This window comes from Oryx dammah, unplaced genomic scaffold (genome assembly GCF_014754425.2).
Source record: "Oryx dammah isolate SB20612 unplaced genomic scaffold, SCBI_Odam_1.1 HiC_scaffold_18, whole genome shotgun sequence".
Classification (NCBI taxonomy): Eukaryota; Metazoa; Chordata; class Mammalia; order Artiodactyla; family Bovidae; genus Oryx; species Oryx dammah.
The window spans coordinates 111,570,021-111,576,020 of record NW_024070202.1 but is presented as its reverse complement, the minus strand read 5'-3'; the positions used below and the strand labels follow the sequence as shown (position 1 = coordinate 111,576,020).

The window sequence follows — 6,000 nt, the reverse complement described above, 5'->3', positions numbered from 1 at the left end:
AGCGGCGCGCGGGAGCGGCGCGGGCTGGGGCGCGGGGCGCAGGTAACGCGCCGCTGTCGGGCTGGCAGGCCGGCCGGCCGGCGGGGCTCCGGAGCTCGGCGTGGGGCGGCGGCGGCGGGACATCCCCGCTGCCGCTCAGCCGGTCCGGGTATTCCCCCCCCACGAGCGGGCTTTCCCGGGGAGCCTCTGGGGCTCGTGGGGGTGAGAAGAGACCTCCCCTCACCCCCGCCTCCCGGAAGGGGCTGTGGGTCCGGGCCGACCCGCGCGACCCCCGCGGGCGGGCTGTGTGGGAGCCAGAGAAACCTGAGGCGGGAGCCCGGGCGGGCGCCGAGCGGAGGGCTTGCGGGGGGGTCCCCTCGCGCGCCCCTCCCTCCCGAGGCGCCGGGGCCGGGCTGGGGGCGCTCGGGTGCCCGGGGCGGGCCGGCCGCCCGAGCCCCCGGTCTCCTTTGTGTGGAGCGGCACGGCGGCGGGAGCGCCCGGGTGGGACGGGACCCACACAAGTTGATGGGACCTCGGCGCCGAGTGCGCACTCACAGACAAAGGACGGACTGTGTCTCGGGGGAGCTCGGCGCGAGTCAGGGGCAGTGACACCGGGGCCTGACAGCGGGCGGGAGAGGAGGCGTGGGGAGCGGGCGGGCGGGCTCGGCCCCACGCCCCCTCCCCGCGAGCGCGCAGGCTCGGCCCGGGGCCGCGGGGGCCGGGACGGCGCGCGGAGACCGGACTCGGGCGGCCGCTCTTGCTGACATTTCCGCCTAAAGCTGCCCCGGAGCCCCGCGGCCCCGAGCCCCGCTCGGACCAGGCGGTCCCCGGCCGCCTCCGTCGTTTCGGCGGGGCTCTCCGTTAAGTTTGAGGGACGGGTCGCGCTGTTCTCCCCCCCACCTCCGCGGTTTTGTTCGTTACGGAGGGCTTTCCGTCGAGTTCACGCGTCCTTGTGGGCCCGCCACCCCCATCTCCGCCTCCCCAAAAGTCGGTGCCTCAGGGTCACTTTGTGAAGAACGGGAGGGATCGAGAAGCGCGGTATTTTGGAAAACTTAGTGAACTCACGCCTGGTGAATCCCCACTTTCTGAAGAATCATCATCTTCCAAAAAAAAAAAAGAAAGAAACCTGTCCAGGCTGTTTTGGCCAACTCGTGTGAGACTGGCGACAGGTGCTAACGAAATCAGCTGTCATTTAGTGAGGAGAGATTGTTCCCCAAATCCCTAGGGGATGAACGGGGAAGAGATGGTAGAAAGAGTTGGTCCAAAGAAAACGCTTATGCTAAATGTGTGTTTGGATGGTATGGTTAGCAATTTCTCATTAATTGAACTTGTTTTCCGTGAACAATAGCTTTGTTGAGTCAGAAAAGACTGGCTGCAGAAATGTTCGTTGCCTAAGAAATCGAACGTGTGCTGTCCGCAGTTAAGCTAAACTTCTTTGTTTGTCGCACAGGATCTGTAAAATTTTAATTCATTTGGAAATAAAGATGTCTTTGGTATTTAAAAATGTTTAAAATGCTCCTGGGTTTGCTTGCTGGGTTTGAAAGGTCGTTATCAGCTTAATTTTGTGGCGTTTCAATGTCACATAAAACAACATTTAAAACAACAGTTTAAAAAAGCTTTTAAAAAACACTAATGCTAACACAGGTGAATGTAGTCTATACTTCTAGGGGGGTTTGAGATCGAGCGGGTGGGATCCTAACCCTTAGATCACTAGGGAGCTAGGGGGGTTGGTTGTGGAGTTTATCTTCTATTACTCCTCATGACCAGTAGCAAATATTTTATGTTTGGAGATAAAATGTAGAGCAAGTGTGTAATCCTATTGATCATTTTAGTTGCAAGAAAACGAAAGTATTCAAGATACATTTTAATTTTCCTATTCCCTAAAGTTAGGAATAGATGGGGTTCTAGTCTTAGATATAAAGAATCCTATTCTCTTTTTGGAGGTGTGTTAGAGAATGTAATGTTTAAAGTCTTGGAAACAGTTAGGAAAATGGCATCTTGAATACTAATTTTTGTGGAAAGTGAACGTATTCAAAGGAACAAAATTTAGAAACACTTAGGCATTCTTCTTCTTTGCATTATCTGTTGATCTAATGTGCAACCTTCTATTTTACGGTTTCAAAAAAATGGAGACAAAGAAATGTAGTGTAAAAGTCTTACACATTTTGCAGTGTTCGACATCACTGAACTGACATTCCAGGTGCTGTTCCTAAGTATTGTCTACATTTATATTAGTTGTTGGTAATTATAAAAAGTCCTACTGATAATCTTGCCCATTGTTATGAGGTGAGCTGGTTATGCAGATTTTGGCAGAAATTTGAATCTTTTAGGATACAAAATTCCAGTTTTCCCCATCTTGTGTACATTATATTTGATAATTACTATCTTTGTACTTGCCACAAGATTTTGTTTGAAAAGGTTTTGGGGGAATTGGTTTTAAATTTTTTGTGTTTGAATTGAGAGTGTATTTAGTTTAAGTAGCAGTGCTAAAAAACTATACTTGTTGATTTAGTATAGTTAGGCAAAGAAAAAAAGCTCAAATTCGTTTATATCAGCTTTGCCTTGCATGCATAGGTAAAAGTGATTATCTTTGTGTTGACTACTAAAAATGTGTAGGCAGATTTCCCCAGGTCACATGGAGATTTTCCAGGATATCCCCCATCCTTTGAGCTGGCATGCTGCAGGAGTCTGAATTAGTTTCTGACTTGGCCTAAAGAAGTGATTAAGAAAGTTGATCTGCTTTTTAAAAACTAACAGCAAGGAAAAATCCTATGACGAGCTAATGAATTCTGGAGTCAGTTGGAAATGATTTATGGATCTGCCTTGCAGTCTTTATGTCCATACACGTGAAGAAAACATTTTCTGTGAATGATGAATTCTACGTGGGCAGGTGAAATGTGCAGTTTGGGGAGAGCAGAAGAGGAACAGCTTATTAAGTTCAGAGAAAGCTTCACCTGCTGGAGGCCTTCCATGTCTCTTCAAGGACTTAGTTGGTACCTTTACTGTAGCCTGTATCCAATTGAAATCACTTGCTGGTGCATCCCTCCCTTCACTCTGAAGTGCCTTGAGGCAGAGGCTCTGTCTTAGTTTTCTTTGTGCACCTGAGTTGCTAGAGAGCAGGGATTAATAGTTGAATGAATAAAGGAAATCCTGAAAATGTAGGGAAATATTTCGACAAAGCAACTTGGAAAGCAAACAGGATATATTCATGTTGTGAAGAGCTTTGGAAGGTATTTTTCTCCCTGAGTGGCAGTGGTTACAAAGAAAAATAATTATCAAGGTGTACAAGTTCCATGGTTTCTCCTAATTATTAATACCCTAAGATACTGAAAATCGGATATACTTTAGATGTAACTGTTGGTTTTCGTATTTGGTATTTCAGGCAGCCAGAGAGAAGCTTGATGGATCGTCAGGATATACCTGGCATATAGTATCTGCTTAAATTGTGTTGAAATTGACCGAAATTTAGGGGACGAATATGTCTTTTAATCAAAAGGGGTTTAGTTACCATTAATGAGTTCTTGATTGGAATAACTTGAGCTAGGTTTTGAAGCTAAAACTGAAGAAAGTAGTGTTAGTGTAATTACAGATAGTTTATTGGGGTGCTCTTCATCATACTTTTAAGATGATAAATGTAGTTGTAAACCCAGTAATATCTCAAAAGGCATAGCTGATAAATTTGTAAGATGGTTGCACTGTTTTTGTCTTGCCATTGCACCGCTATGTGGTGCAAAAATATGACAAAACAAAGTGAAGAAAAAGACATTAATATTAAAGAGCCTACTGTTTGCCAGATGCTTCATTCGTTTGCTTGGTTTGTTTTTTATTGTGGTAACATTCACATCAGGTGCTTTGTTTTTAATTCTTGTGAGAACCACCTTGGGCTCATCAGCAGAGGTTTGGATAAATGAAACGTGTACATACAATGGAGTGTTCAGCTATTGAAGGACTGACATACTGACACATACGATAACGTAGGTGAAACTTGCAAATGGTATGCTCAGGAGAATAAGCCAGACACACAAGGAAACAATTTATGATTCCATTTATAGGAGGTAGCTAGAACAGGCAAATTCACAGAGACAGAAGGTAGAACAAGGGGTTACCAGAGGCTGAGGGGAGATGGGAATGGGAAGTTAGTGTTTAATTGGGACAGAGCTGCTATTTGGAAGGTGAAAAAAACCCTGGACATGGAAGGTCAATGTTTTGAATGTGTTTAATGCCGCTGAATGGTGTGCTTAAAAATGGTTGAAATGGGAAATTTTATGTGTATTTTACTGTTAAAAGAACTAACAACAACAGCACACTCTGCAAACATTTACAGATAAGTAAGCTTTGGTGTAGAGGGTTAAGAATTTGCCCAGGATTATCAGCTAGGAATTTGCAGGCAGGATCCAAACTTAGATTCTGTTTGGCTCCTATTATCAGCTTCATGTTATCTACTTGTCTTCTGGATGATTGAAGACAATCATGGGTTCCAAGAAGAATGAGTTTATTTGAATCAATCAGAAAATTATATTTAAAAGTAGATAAATTGTAGTTCAGACTGAACTGAACTGAATTGTAGTTTTATGGGATCTGATGCCCCAGACTAACTAAAAGATGTCTTTGTGGATTTTTTTTTCAGCCAGAATTCTAATAGAGTGCACTCTGGGGGGAAGATAGGAAAGCTTTGAGTGTGATCTTTGGAGTCATATAACTTGGGTACCCTGTCACATTGTCCTTGAAGTCTAAGTTCCCTGTGTGTAAATTGGTGTCTTAATGATAAGCATTCATTCCATAAGGTTGTGGAGAGGATTAAATAAATGAATACACGTGAAGCTCTTAGAACTACACCTGGCACAAATTGTTTAATAAGTGAGTCTTAGTAACTGTGCCAGTATTATTTTTTAAAGACCGGATGTACTTTCTCATTCATGGAACTAAACACTTCCCAAACTTAAATATCTGTATATAAAGAAAATAGTGCCACATAGGATTTATCTGTTTACTTCTAATTGTCTATTGTTTAAAAAAACAGACACTATGTATTCAATTTAAAATACATAATTTAGATGTTTATCAAGTGAACATTTCTTGATCTCTGTAACCCCATTCCATGTCCCTTAACAGTTTGCTGTGTATTCGTCCCAAACTTTCCACTGTATTCACGCGAATATATTGGTTTGGCCAAAAAGTTCCTTCCTTCAGTTTTAAAAGTGAAAATAGAGACACATTTTTCCATTTTCATCAAGGACTTTTTTGAACAATGTATTCACCATTTTGTTCTACTGCCTTTTGCTATTTTTCAGGCAGCTTCATAGTTCTGTTTCCCCAAATCTTCTTATCTTTTTGAATAAAGAACTGTCTAGTTGCCTTTTATTGTGTTGCAGGGAATTGAAATTTTTTCTTTAAGATAATTTTGTGAAGACTGAAATAAATGGGAATCCAAAGGTGCAATGTCTGACGAATATGGTGGATGAACCAGAACTTGCCACCCAAGCTGTAACAGTTTTTGCCTGGTCATCAAAGAAACATGTGGTCTTGGGTTATCCTGACGGAAGATTATGGTTTGCTGTTGACTAATTCCAGACGCTTTTTGTGGAATGCTGCTTTCAGTAGTTGGTCTGATTAGGAGCAGTGGGTGCGTGCATGCTTAGTCGTTAAGTGGTGTCAGACTCCTTCCGACCCTGTGGACTGTAGCCCATGAGGCTCCTCTGTCCATGGAACTTTTCAGGCAGCAATACTGGAGTGGGTGGCCATTTCCTCCTCCAAGGGATCTTCCGACCCAGGGATCGAAGTTGATTCACTGAGCCACCTGGAAAGCCAGCTGGGAGCAGTGCTTGTTGGAATTAATCAGCTGCTTTTCTGAAAGAAGCTCACGATAGAGGACTCCTTCCAATCCCTCCATATACACAACTTCACCCTTTTTGGATGAAGGTTGGCCTTTGGTGTGGTTGGTGCTGGTTCATTTTGCTTGCCCCATGATCTCTTCTGTTCCACATTATTGTACAGTACCCACTTTTCATCCCCGTCACAATT

General features: G+C 44.3%; 1 protein-coding gene across 4 annotated transcripts in view; it reads left to right on the top strand.

Annotated features, from left to right (window-relative positions):
- The first annotated feature begins 6 nt into the window (after window positions 1–6).
- The window catches only part of EZH2 (enhancer of zeste 2 polycomb repressive complex 2 subunit), a 56,648-nt gene continuing 50,654 nt past the window's right edge, over window positions 7–6,000 (top strand). For all 4 annotated transcript variants that reach the window (XM_040260301.1, XM_040260299.1, XM_040260300.1 and 1 more), the window contains exon 1: window positions 7–42. The gene's annotated coding sequence lies outside the window, so the exon portion shown is untranslated. The remainder of the gene's footprint in view (window positions 43–6,000) is intronic.